The sequence below is a fragment of the Gymnoscopelus microlampas genome (genome assembly GCF_963454915.1).
Source record: "Gymnoscopelus microlampas genome assembly, chromosome: 1".
Taxonomy (NCBI): Eukaryota; Metazoa; Chordata; class Actinopteri; order Myctophiformes; family Myctophidae; genus Gymnoscopelus; species Gymnoscopelus microlampas.
Window position 1 is genome coordinate 60,267,528 of NC_139962.1, and position 12,482 is coordinate 60,280,009.

Genomic DNA, 12,482 nt, shown 5'->3' on the forward strand with positions numbered 1-12,482 from the left:
AGAAGTCACTAGCTGTTGCCCCCCCCCAAGGCCTTGCATTATATCCATCACCAGAGAGCAAAGACATGTTCGCTGAGTAGGAGTTGAGACTTCTGTGAGAGGGGAAACCAGAGGAACGAATGCAATGTGATAGGGTTTGCCTCGATTACGATTAATGATTATTTCTGCACGCCACCAGTGTAAAAACAAAGCATAATACAGGGCTCAAAGTGGTTAAACGGACTAATCGGTTTAGTTGATCATACAAAATCTATCAGAACCTTTTCGTGTCGATTCGTTGATGTATAAGAAGTTCCATTATGCTTAAGAATTATGCTTCTCGATAATTCTATTAAACTACATTAATTTTGACCTCACCAAAAGCAATGGTTTGCAGACAATAGGCTCTATGCACTGTAGCCATGTTGGAAAGAAATTGGGCCTCTTCCTTACTTCCTTCACAGGTGCTATCAATGATACTAATGAAGGCTCTATTACACTCTCAGAGTTACACACCCCGCAAGGGCCGATTTGGAACCCCCTCAAGGAACCATGAGGGTCCCTGGACCACACTGAGTGTTTCCAGTGAGCCAACACGCACACTATCAGCACCCTGACTCTTGTTTGACCAGAATGGAACAGAGCCTTCATTAGAATCATTGGTAACACCTGTGAAGGAAGTAAAGTAAGACGAGTTCTTGTGCCCACTCATGCATTGATGACACTTCCAGATGAGCGAATGGTTAAATGGAATAGATGCCATGCACGTCCCGAAAACCCCTCACGTACGTTGAAGAAACAAAAGGAGATGCTGCCAGGAAGTGGATGCAGAAGCTTCTGAGCTTGTAGATGGACTATGTTCAGTGTGTGTGAAACAAGTATAAACTGACGTGATTGCAAGCTGCCTGCTTTCAAACAATGTGCCTCTTCTTTTTATGTTGCAGACATTGTTTTCTGACATACTCTTTACATTGAGTGGAGTATTCTGATCTTGAGTATTTGCCCAGGACATCCCTACTATTATGCTATCAGATGCTTACAAATTGCATACAAATTGAAAGTGAGTGGTGCAAAGTTTATTGAAATCAGGTGATATGGCCCGAAATTCAGTTCATGTTAAAATAAAATAAAAAGTCAAATGATTTCTGTTTAAATTCTTCTTTTTGTCCATGGACTAAGGCTGAAGGAACTAGAACATTACTAGTTTAGTTAAACCTGCTGCACACAAGATGTTAATGTAGGCACTAGGCAGCATGGCTTTTTCAACGCAATAATGCACTATGGTGTCTGAAGTCTTAAAGCTACAATCCGTAGGTTTTATGGGTAGATGTCATTCCAGCGATGCCCAAGCTACAATAAAGATGGCAGCATGTCTAGTGTGCAGTCCGATGTGCCACCTGCTTCAAATCATTTTGACATTGACATAGGTTCCTGATACCAGGGTCTACATTTCACAATGAACGAGTATGTAGACCACCTCCAACCAGTGGTGGAAAAAGTATTCACATTTTCTACTTAAGTAAAAGTATCAATACTGCAATGTAGAAATACTCTATTACAAGTTAAAGGCCGGTGTTCAAAATGTTACTTGAGTAAAAGTACAAAAGTATTGGAATCAGAATGTACATAAAGTACCAAAAGTAAAAACTGAAAATGGCAGATCTACAAGCTCACAACGCGTCGATATGCAACGAGTTGTGAAGTTGTACTGTAGATCGGCTATTTTCAAATAGCCTATATATAAAACCGGCTGAAGTGGTTATGTCTTATAATCTAATACTTTTTATCTGCAAAGTAACTAAAGTTTTCAAGTAATTGTAGTGGAGTAAAAGTACAATATTTGCCTCTGATATGTAGTGGAGTAGAAGTACAGTACTTGAGTAAATGTACTTAGTTACTTTACACACTGCTTAAATACAGAGGTACTACACTTTGGGACAAGTTCTCTACTGGTATACAACTTTCAATTTATATAAGAACAAGTTGAAGGATGTTCTGATTGACCAGGTCACATCCCTGATCGCTTGTCATTATTATTTGTTTCTTCTCTATTCCCTGTTTGCTTGGTTCTAAAATCTGATATGTCATCTATGTTGGCTGATTATTATCAGTAATCTTGTCACGGATAATTCGGTATTTCAATCATGTTGTAGATTTTTATACTTTTATACTCATGTTATTGGTAAATTCTGTATATTTATTTGTTTTTTTACAAATCATGTTCTATTAATATGTGTATCGTGTTATACATGGTAGAGGCCTCAAATAAGCCCTTTGGGCTTCTTCTTTTGTATTGTTTTTACATTGTTACATATAAATCAAATCAAATCTAAAAAATCTAAATCAAATCACAATAGTGAGCTTGTAGATCGGCTATTTTAAAAATGTCTGCCTCTTTCTTCTATAATTTGGCCAATGTTTCACCAGTTTTTATAGTGTAGTTTTTTATTACTTAGTTTTGATGCAGTAACGGTATTTCTTTTTTCTTCTTCTTTTTTTTCGGTATTAAAAAGGTCTTAAGAGTACTTCAATTGTCACTTCACTGTCATCTGGGGACCCCCAAAATCATCATTGGTGTAAAGTAACTAAGTACATTTACTCAAGCATACTGTACTTAGGAGGATTTTCTTTTTACTTTACTGGAGTATTTCAAATTTTCGGTACTTTTACTTCTACTCCACTACATCTCAGAGGCAAATATTGTCCTACTTTTACTCAACTACAATTATTTGAAAACGTTAGTTACTAGTTACTTTGTAGATTTAGATTATTATCACAAAACATACATTAACCACTTCAGCCCTATATAGCTACATTTCGGCCATTTGAAAATAGCCGATCTACAAGCTCACAGTGAGTGAGGCATTGTGAGCTTGTAGATCTGCTATTTTCAAAAGATTTTTTATACATTTGAAAACTTTAAATGGGACATTCTGCATAATGACTAATGAGTACTTTTACTTTTGGTACTCTAAGTACATTTTGATGCCAATACTACTACATTTTGAATTCCGGACTTTTACTAGATTACAGTATTGATACTTTTACTTTCCACCGCTGAAAATCACGTGGAGAGACCTCATTTATACAGTCTATGGGAGAGACCCCCCTGTGGGGTCCCGACCCACAGGTTGAGACCCCCTGGCTGTAGGAGGAACACATGCAGTAGGAGGCCGGTAGGGGGCAGCAGTTTTCCGCTGCTCACCATTGCTGATGGTCGCCAGCGCAGCACTGAGTCTGACTGGAGGTAACGGTGTCTGTCACACACACACGCACACTGTGCGGGGACCTGCAGACAATAGCGACGTGACTTCCGCTTTGTGGATTTAGACCATTAAAATAAAAGCTCAACATTAAAGGAGTAGTTCACCCCAAAAAATGACTTGTTTTCTTCTATCAATTACACATGCCATGAAGCCTTGAATTCATAGAGATTTATTTCTGTTTTTGTCGCATTCCTGAGCCAATATTGTGATGACCCGTGGACAGGGCCGTGCTTAGGGATCAGGAGGCCCTAGGCAAACCCCAGTATGAGGCCCCTGGGTTGGGACCATATGTGGGTCGCGGACCAATTTTTAAGGGTCGCAAGTAAATACCCCTTTATTTTTTGTTCCCTAAATTTTGTTTTTAATTATTGCAAAAAATGTTTTACAATTTTTTTTTTTTTAAATCATGAATTTAAAACTAACAACGTTTTACAAAATAATTTTATAAAACCACCAAAAAAAGGAATGAAAATAGCAGATTGAGCTATAAAGTTGTTTTCCCAAATATTTTTGAAAAATTGGGGATTTTAAACATTGTGTAGTGCACAGGGAGCAATTAGGGGTTAGGTAGTCTGGGAGGCTTCGGCTGAGAGGCTGGACAGCAGGGGCGCGGCCACTGCGTTCTGATTCAAATCAATAGCCAATGAAGAAAAGGGGGCGGGATCCACATGCAGTGGGTGTTACATGTAAATAGGAGCGATGGGAAGCAATTCTTTGAGAATTTCTCTTTGAGAAATTGCGGCCGCCATTGTTGTGTACTGCTGTTTGCCTCTCGTCGGACTGTTTAGACGAGTTGCACAGCTCTCAGACCGGTAAGAGGCGTGTCCGCTCAGATTCTGAGCGTAAATTACATCCCGCCCACAAATACCAGGGCTCTGGCCCAGAAGTTCCTCGCCGCTCCCGTTTGTATGCGAGAGCTGGCGAAAAATTCTGGGAACTCAGATTAGGGGTTAGGAGTCTTGCTCAGGAACACACTGCTGGCCTGGCCTGGAATTGTACCTGGGACAACCAGGACCACTGGTTCCTCAGGCGGGCTCACTAACCACTCAGCTACGGCCACCTCAGAAATATACAGAGAAAGAGATTTTCAAACTTTCAAAAGTTTATACCAAGCTAACCTATAATAATAATAATGAATTGCATTTTTATGGTGCTTTTCTAAGTACTCAAACATACTATACTATACAAACTTAAGGTAACCTCTCCTCTCACACACTAAATACATGTACAGTATGTGTGTGTGTGTGTGTGTGTGTGTGTGTGTGTGTGTGTGTGTGTGTGTGTGTGTGTGTGTGTGTGTGTGTGTGTGTGTGTGTGTGTCCACACACAGACTGTCTGTCTGTCTGTCTGTCTGTCTGTCTGTCTGTCTGTCTGTCTGTCTGTCTGTCTGTCTGTCTGTCTGATTATTCTATTCCAATCTAATCTCACTACTTCATTAGAAGTTAAATTCATAGTGAATTGTTATGAAAATTAAATAATATCACATATTATTGCTATCTCACTCTCTTTCTCTCCAATGGAGGAATGGTGGCATTCAATTTGAAGGGAAACATACATTACCACTTCAAAGCCAACATGTGTGGCTGTCTGAAGTTTCTGTTGGCTAATGTGTGGCTATTGTTCTCAGGTTTCAGCTACAGATCACCTGAGAGCCTGAGAGCCCAAACGTTGTAATTAGCTACATGCTAAAAGCAGAAGTTAACATTTATTTGTACATTCATTGTTTTGTTTGTTTGTTTTGCATTCAAATCAAATGTTGCGCTATAGCATGGTGTGACCAATGGTGCTTCTTTGCGCCGGTGGCCTATTGAAGAAGTCTACTCTGGACTGAGGGGGGCCTAGTGAAGCGGTCTTAGTAGCATTTTCAAAATTTGAGGAGCTCTCATGAGGTAGCCTGGTAAAGCCTCCCTCCGGAAATCTCATTTGTCATTTATAAATCAAATGGAAATGAGATTTTCCGGAGGGAGGGGCTTTACCAGGCTACTCATGAGGCCCCCTGACTGTTTGGGGCCCCATGTTGGATTTTTTTAGCGCCTCAGATGGAATGGAAAGCTGTTTATTATATATATTTCTCATGGGGACCCCTGATTGTTTGGGGCCCCATGTTAGATTTTTTAAGGGCTTGGAATGGATGCATGCATGCATGCATACATACATACATACACACACACACACACACACACACACACACACACACACACACACACACACACACACACACACACACACACACACACACACACACACACACACACACACACACACACACACACACACACACACACACACACACACACACACACACACACACACACATACATACATACATACATACATACATACATACATACATACATACATACCGTGGAGACTAAAACCCTGAAACATGACTACGGTCATCAAAATATTGGCTTAGGGCTACATACATAATCAGTTCTGTCAATTCTGTGCTTTTACCACAACACAAGGCATTACATGTAAGTGCAAAAGGGAATTATGCATAAATGTACTCATATTGGCTTATATTATACTTTATGTTTGTTCACTGTTCAGTATGGCCACAATGTGTAATATTCTCCTAAATTATTTTAATTTAAATTAATTGGGTCTTGTTTTTGTGTTGTTGTTTTATGTCATTGGATTTATATATTATATGTATTTTTTCTTACTAAAGAATTGTCAAGAATTCGAGAGCAGTGGGGGGAATACATTGTGGGGTCCGGGGACCCCCAGGGGTCCTTGAGGGAGTTCCAGGGGGTCCCCAGCTGAATTAGTTAAATACAGCATCACAATAATGTCAAGGACTTTATCCATTTATACGTTGGCTAAAAACGTTTGAACAATTTAGATTTTTCTTTAAACATAAATCTTCTCTTCTGGGGGTCCCTGGCACAAAACATTTTCCTCAGATTTTCATCAGATAGGACTTCTCTGTTTGGATGTATGGGCTGTCAAGGGTTGGTATTGCAACTCTAGATTTCCAGATGTTAAAAATAGGATCAAAGAGTTGCTTGCGGCTAACAGGTTGAACCAGACCTTTTACTTTGAAAGGACTCACCGGATGTGTGGTGTCGGCTGAGGGTTACCTTGACGCTCTCTCTCTCTCTCTCTCTCTCTCTCTCTCTCTCTCTCTCTCTCGCTCTCTCTCGCTCTCTCTCGCTCTCTCTCGCTCTCTCTCTCTCTCTCTCTCTCTCTCTCAGACTGCTGTTCTCACACTAGAGAGAGAGAAGGAGAAGCCAGCGCCCAGAAACACAAACCTCTACATTATACTAACTGTTACGGACGGAGCATCGATGATCGTCATGGAATTAACGGCGTTGATCGTCACATCAGAACACTTCTCATGATCCTAAAGGACGGGTAAGGACTCACTGACGTTCATATACATTTAAAGGCATTTTTAATCTGTATTATTTTACATGGATAAGGAGGCTATCCGGCGTCAACTTGTCTCCTATTATTGTTTTATAAAGTGATGCGTTTGGAGGAAAATGAAGTTCGATCGCCCTAAAAAAAAAAACCCCTGAGATTGTCTGCTCTTTCCCCCGTCGATGGCCTTGGTTTCGTTGTTTAGTTCGTTGTTTATTGTTTATTTGAGGGCCTTTTTGTTAAAGAAAGGGAATCCCTGATTTTTTTTGGGAAGGAAATTGACTTTGTGGCCTGGATGGTGATGATCTGTTCTATACGGGGGAGTGGGTGCGGTATAGAGGAGGAGGATATGGGGGTCGTGTTGGTGGTAATAACTATTCCTAAGTTTTACTACCGAATAATAACGCGTTAAAGTCTGTCCCTGTCGTTGGATCCGTCAGGGTTTCACTATCTGTTGCTGTGGGAGGATAATCCAATCCAATAATCTGTAATCCAAGGGGTTGTGTGTGTGTGTGTGTGTGTGTGTGTGTGTGTGTGTGTGTGTGTGTGTGTGTGTGTGTGTTATTTTCCACACCAGTTGACACCTCCATTCAACAAGTAGCTACACATCCCTAAATGTGCTCATAACAACATCAGTGCTTCTCAAACATTGTCGTGTCAAGGACCCCCAAATTGATGTGTATTTGGCCGCAGACCCCCCGTTTGAAAAGATAATTGTGCCATCAGTGGTAATTTTGTTGACTAAGACTTAAGACTAAACCATTTCAGATGACAACAAATAAATGGTGTGTTATTCAAAGGACTAAGCCTAAATCAGAATTTCCTGTCAAAATTAACACTGTGTGCCATGTGACAAAATGTAGTTAAATGTTCTCTTATGGGGGTCCCTCAGGGACCCTCATAAGAGAACATTTAACAACATGGGGACCCCCATGTAACAACATGGGGATCCCTGGATCTCACTTTGAGAACCAGCCGAATATGGCACCCCCAAAAGATGCCATTTGTTCATTAATTGTTATTATTAACATCCCCCAGATTGTGTGTGTGTGTGTGTGTGTGTGTGTGTGTGTGTGTGTGTGTGTGTGTGTGTGTGTGTGTGTGTGTGTGTGTGTGTGTGTGTGTGTGTGTGTGTGTGTGTGCTCACGCGCTGGCCTGCTGAGTGTGTGGGTCTTTTACAAACCCAGTCTTGTGAGGTAATGGTAACAATCTGCTCTTTGTCCCCGCGCCTACAGAGTGGATTAATATAGCTAATGATCCCTCATGCTAATCTGTCCATGGTCATTGATGATGAGAGACGGATGAACGCATCACCCTCTCAAACATTCATGGCTTTTTTATTTGTTTATCTAAGCGTGACATTGACACACAGAGTGATTATTGATGAAGTAGCCTTGTACAGAATATTGTGTGTGTGTGTGTGTGTGTGTGCGTGCGTGCGTGCGTGCGTGCGTGCGTGCGTGTGTGCGTGTGTGCGTGTGTGCGCGTGTGTGTGTGTGTGTGTGTGTGTGTGTGTGTGTGTGTGTTCATGGGCAGGCATCAGTGTCCAATGTTGTGTATATGTTCATTGTGTATATGTTCAAACTCCTACATACTTCGTTGACCATCAAAAATGTATTGCCGATCTACAAGCTCACAACGTGTGACGCATTGTGAGCTTATAGATCTTCTACTTTAGCTGAGAGAAAGCACTGCAAAGCAGAACACACACACACACACACACACGCACACGCACACGCACACGCACACACACACTCCAGATGAGACAAAACTCTCAAGGTGCACGGCTCGACAATTTCACAAAACTCAGAAAACAGCACAACACCAGCACACAATAAATGTCCTTTTCACATAGTTGTATTTACCTCTAGTCTACACGGACAGAACAACAGACGCGTTTCAACCTAACAGGTCTTTCATCAGGTCTTGCTTTTTGCTGATCATTTGCCATGCCCACAATGCAGTGGTGTAAAGTAACTACTAAGTACATTTACTCAATTACTGTACTTAAGTACAATTTTGAGGTGCTTTTACTTTACTGGAGTATTTCCAATTGTCTATACTTTTACTTCTACTCCACTACCTCTCAGAGGCAAATATTGTACTTTTACTCCACTACAATTATTTGAAAACTTCAGTTACTAGTTACTTTGCAGATATGAATGATTACATTTTAAAACATACATTAACCACTTTATCCCTATTTTATACATAGGCTATTTGAAAATAGCCGATCTACAAGCATTGCGGTGCGACACGTTGTGAGCTTGTAGATCTGATATTTTCAAATATTTGAACACTTTTACTTTTGGTACCTTAACCATTTTGATACCAATACTTTTGTACTTTTACTCAAGTAAATGTTGAATTCTGGACTTTTACTTGTAACAGAGCACTTCTACATTGCAGTATTCTTGATACTTTTACTTAAGTAAAACATTTGAGCACTTTTTCCACCACTGCCCAGAATGAGGACGTTAAGAGTTCACGGGGTCAAGGAGAAGGTCATAATGTAATAGCTGTACACGGAACACATTATTTGCTCCATGTTTTGGAGGATACAACCTGGAGGAACGTTGATCTGGAAAGGCTTTCTAGTACAGCACCTCACTACCTCACTCACTGCACTCTTAACCCATTGAGACCTGAAGCCGATTCTACATGTCTCCTAAATCTCAGCAGCATTCTGAAAAACGTATGTTTCTATATCAGTGGTGTTCAATCTTTTTCATGTCAAGGACCCCCAAAATTATATGTATTTGGCCGCAGACCCCCATCAAAATATGTTGTTCCAGGGACCCCCAGAAGCAAATATTTGAGTTAAAAATGTTCGCTTTAAATATATAAATATTCAAAGATTTGCACACATTTTCACGATTCTTCAAAAATAGCATATCTACAAGCTCGTAGCGCGGCACTCGGTGCCGCGCTATGAGCTTGTATATCTGCTATTTTTGAATAGCCCAAAGTGTAAAATAATGCTTTTTAGCTCAAACCTAAAAATGACACAGTTCCAGGTCTTAATGGGTTAACTCCGTCCAACTCCCAGATAATCCTCTCAGCATGTGGCTGAGATTAGCAAATACAACCCGGACCCCCTTGAGTACGGGCCAAACCCACCCGTTTGTTACAGTCTGACCTCCGTGATCGCGTGCTGCCCGATGGGGCAGCGGGATCACCAATGACAGCAGGAAACACGTTCTCATCTTTTATCATGTTCAGCCACTATATACTAAACCCTATACCTCAGTTGACCAGGGTCAACAGCACCAAATCTTTTTGTTCATTGGATGTTCGCCCATCAGTAGTGGAAAAAGTACTCAGATATTTGACTTAAGTAATACTAGCAATACCACAATATGAAAATACTACAAATTACAAGTAAAAAGGCCAGTGTTCAAATTGTTACTTGAGTAAAAGTACAAAAGTATTGTCATCAAAATATACTTCAAGTACCAAAAGTAAAAGTACTAAAATGTTTGAAAATCTGCAAGATCTGCAAGCTTACAACGCGTGAGCTTGTAGATCTGCTATTTTCAAATAGCCCGGGTATAAAATAGGGCTAAAGTGGTTAATGTATGTTTTATAATATAATAATGTATATCTGCTAAGTAACTAGTAACTAAAGTTTTCAAATAATTGTAGTGAAGTAAAAGTACAATATTTGCCTCTGAGATGTAGTGGAGTAGAAGTAAAAGTACTGAAAACTGGAAATACTCCAGTAAATTAAGTACAGTACTTGAGTACATGTACATTACTTTTTGTGTGTGTGTGTGTGTGTGTGTGTGTGTGTGTGTGTGTGTGTGTGTGTGTGTGTGTGTGTATTCCGTGCGGTGTGTGTGTGTGTGTGTGTGTGTATTCCTTGCGGTAGTTTTTTTTGCTCCAGTCAATGGATGCTGTGCATTAAGATGTGGGCTTGGCTCTTGCTTGACCGATTTAGCCTTGAGTAGCTAATCCTGCTTGTCACTAGCTTAACTCAGTCATGACCCTTGGCTCCTGAAGAAAGCCGCAAAACACTTACGCCTGATTCACACCGAGTTTGTTGCGCCCAGCGCTGACTGACCGATCGACAAGCCCACAACAACCGTGAGCTTGTCGATCTGCCATTTCCTTTTGCGCAACACTGGCGCAAAACCAGTGTTGATTTTGACAGCAAATGTAGCTTTAGTCCTAGTCTTTTGATTAAAATTCCATTTAGTCTTCGTCATATTTTAGTCATCTGAAATGTTTTAGTTGTTGTCTAGTTTTAGTCGACTAAATATCATAAGATTATAGTCGACTAAGTCTATAGTTGATTTAGTCGACTAAAATGTATTTTGGCGGTGCCTCGATGGCGTCATAATGGCTAATTTTACACTTGGTTGCACGCTGAAAATAGCAGATCTACAACCTGTAGATCTGCTATTTTCAGAGCGCAACGCCGGAGCGCAACCAAACATAAAACGACTTGTCTTTTAGTTCTACCGGATCTCTTCACCACTCGTCCCTCACTAACATTTTATTTGTTGACGAAATTGTCAATACATTTAGTCTTAGTTTTAGTCATAATAGCGCAGGGTTTTCCCCCGTTTTTTTTTTAGTTCTCGTCAGTGAAAAAAGGCAGTCGACGAACGTTTCTCGTCATAGTTTTAGTCGACGAAATCAGCACTGCGCACAAACCAAGTGTAAATCCTTGCGTTTGCTCCTCTGTCTCTTGGAAATAAATGTCAGGCTTTTGAAGTGGAGTGGACACACACACACACTGCACAGGCGGTGATAGCGCTTCCGCTTCTCCAGAGCACTTCAGCTGCGTATCAGACTGTATATGGAATGGTTTAGCAGACGAGGGAGCAGGGATTTTACACACACACACGCACACGCGCGCGCACACGCACACACACACACACACACACACACACACACACACGCTCACGCGCACACAGTGGTGGAAAAAGTACTCAAATGTTTTCCTTATCAATACTGCAATGTGGAATTACTCTGTTACAAGTAAAAGTCCGGAATTCAAAATGTACTTGAGTAAAAGTACAAAACTATTGGTATCAAAATATGCTTAAAAGTACCAAAAGTAAAAGTACTAAAATGTTTGAAAATAGCAGATCTACAAGCTCACAACGCGTCGCGATGCGACGCGTTGTGAGCTTGTAGATTGGCTATTTTCAAATAGCCTAGGTATAAGATAGGGCTAAAGTGGTTAATGTATGTTTTATAAAGTAGTGATTTATATCTGCATTTAAGTAACTAGTAACTAAAGTTTTCAAATAATTGTAGTGGAGTAAAAGTACGATGTTTGCCCCTGAGATGTAGTGGAGTAGAAGTCAAAGTATAGACAATTGGAAATACTCCACTAATGTAAAAGTACCTCAAAATTGTACTTAAGTACAGTACTTGAGTACATGTACTTAGTTACTTTACACCACTGCAAGCACACACACACACACGCACACACACACACACACACACACACACACACACACAGAGAGCGTTTGGTTTTTGTATTGTCGGGCCAAGCTCTCTCTCTCTCTCTGTGTGTGTAGAGTTTCCTGTGTAGAGTCGGCCATGAGACTTCCTGTGCTCTGGATTTGGATGTTGGAGGAGCGAGCGAGGGAGCGAGGGAGGGAGGGAGGGAGGGAGGGGTTGCCGGAGAAATAGGGGAAGGAAGAAGAAGGGAGGAGAGGAAGCGAAAGCAGAATGTGCTCCCTCCTCCTCCTCCTCCCCCTCCCTGTGTAGACGCCATCGGTGGTCAGCGTGGTTGACACTCAGCTAAACCATGTGGAGACAAACATGAGCCAGCTTTTCCCTTCTGTTCTGTCACCCCACCATTTTCCCTCTCTCTATTGATTTTTGAGTTATTATTGGAAATACACGTTT

The 12,482-nt window shown here is 40.9% G+C and overlaps 1 protein-coding gene across 2 annotated transcripts in view; it reads left to right on the forward strand.

The window, feature by feature from the left end:
• Positions 1–6,474: 6,474 nt before the first annotated feature.
• Positions 6,475–12,482, forward strand: part of LOC311045126 (uncharacterized protein) — a 36,734-nt gene continuing 30,726 nt past the window's right edge. For both annotated transcript variants that reach the window (XM_084056935.1, XM_084056936.1), the window contains exon 1: positions 6,475–6,605. The gene's annotated coding sequence lies outside the window, so the exon portion shown is untranslated. The remainder of the gene's footprint in view (positions 6,606–12,482) is intronic.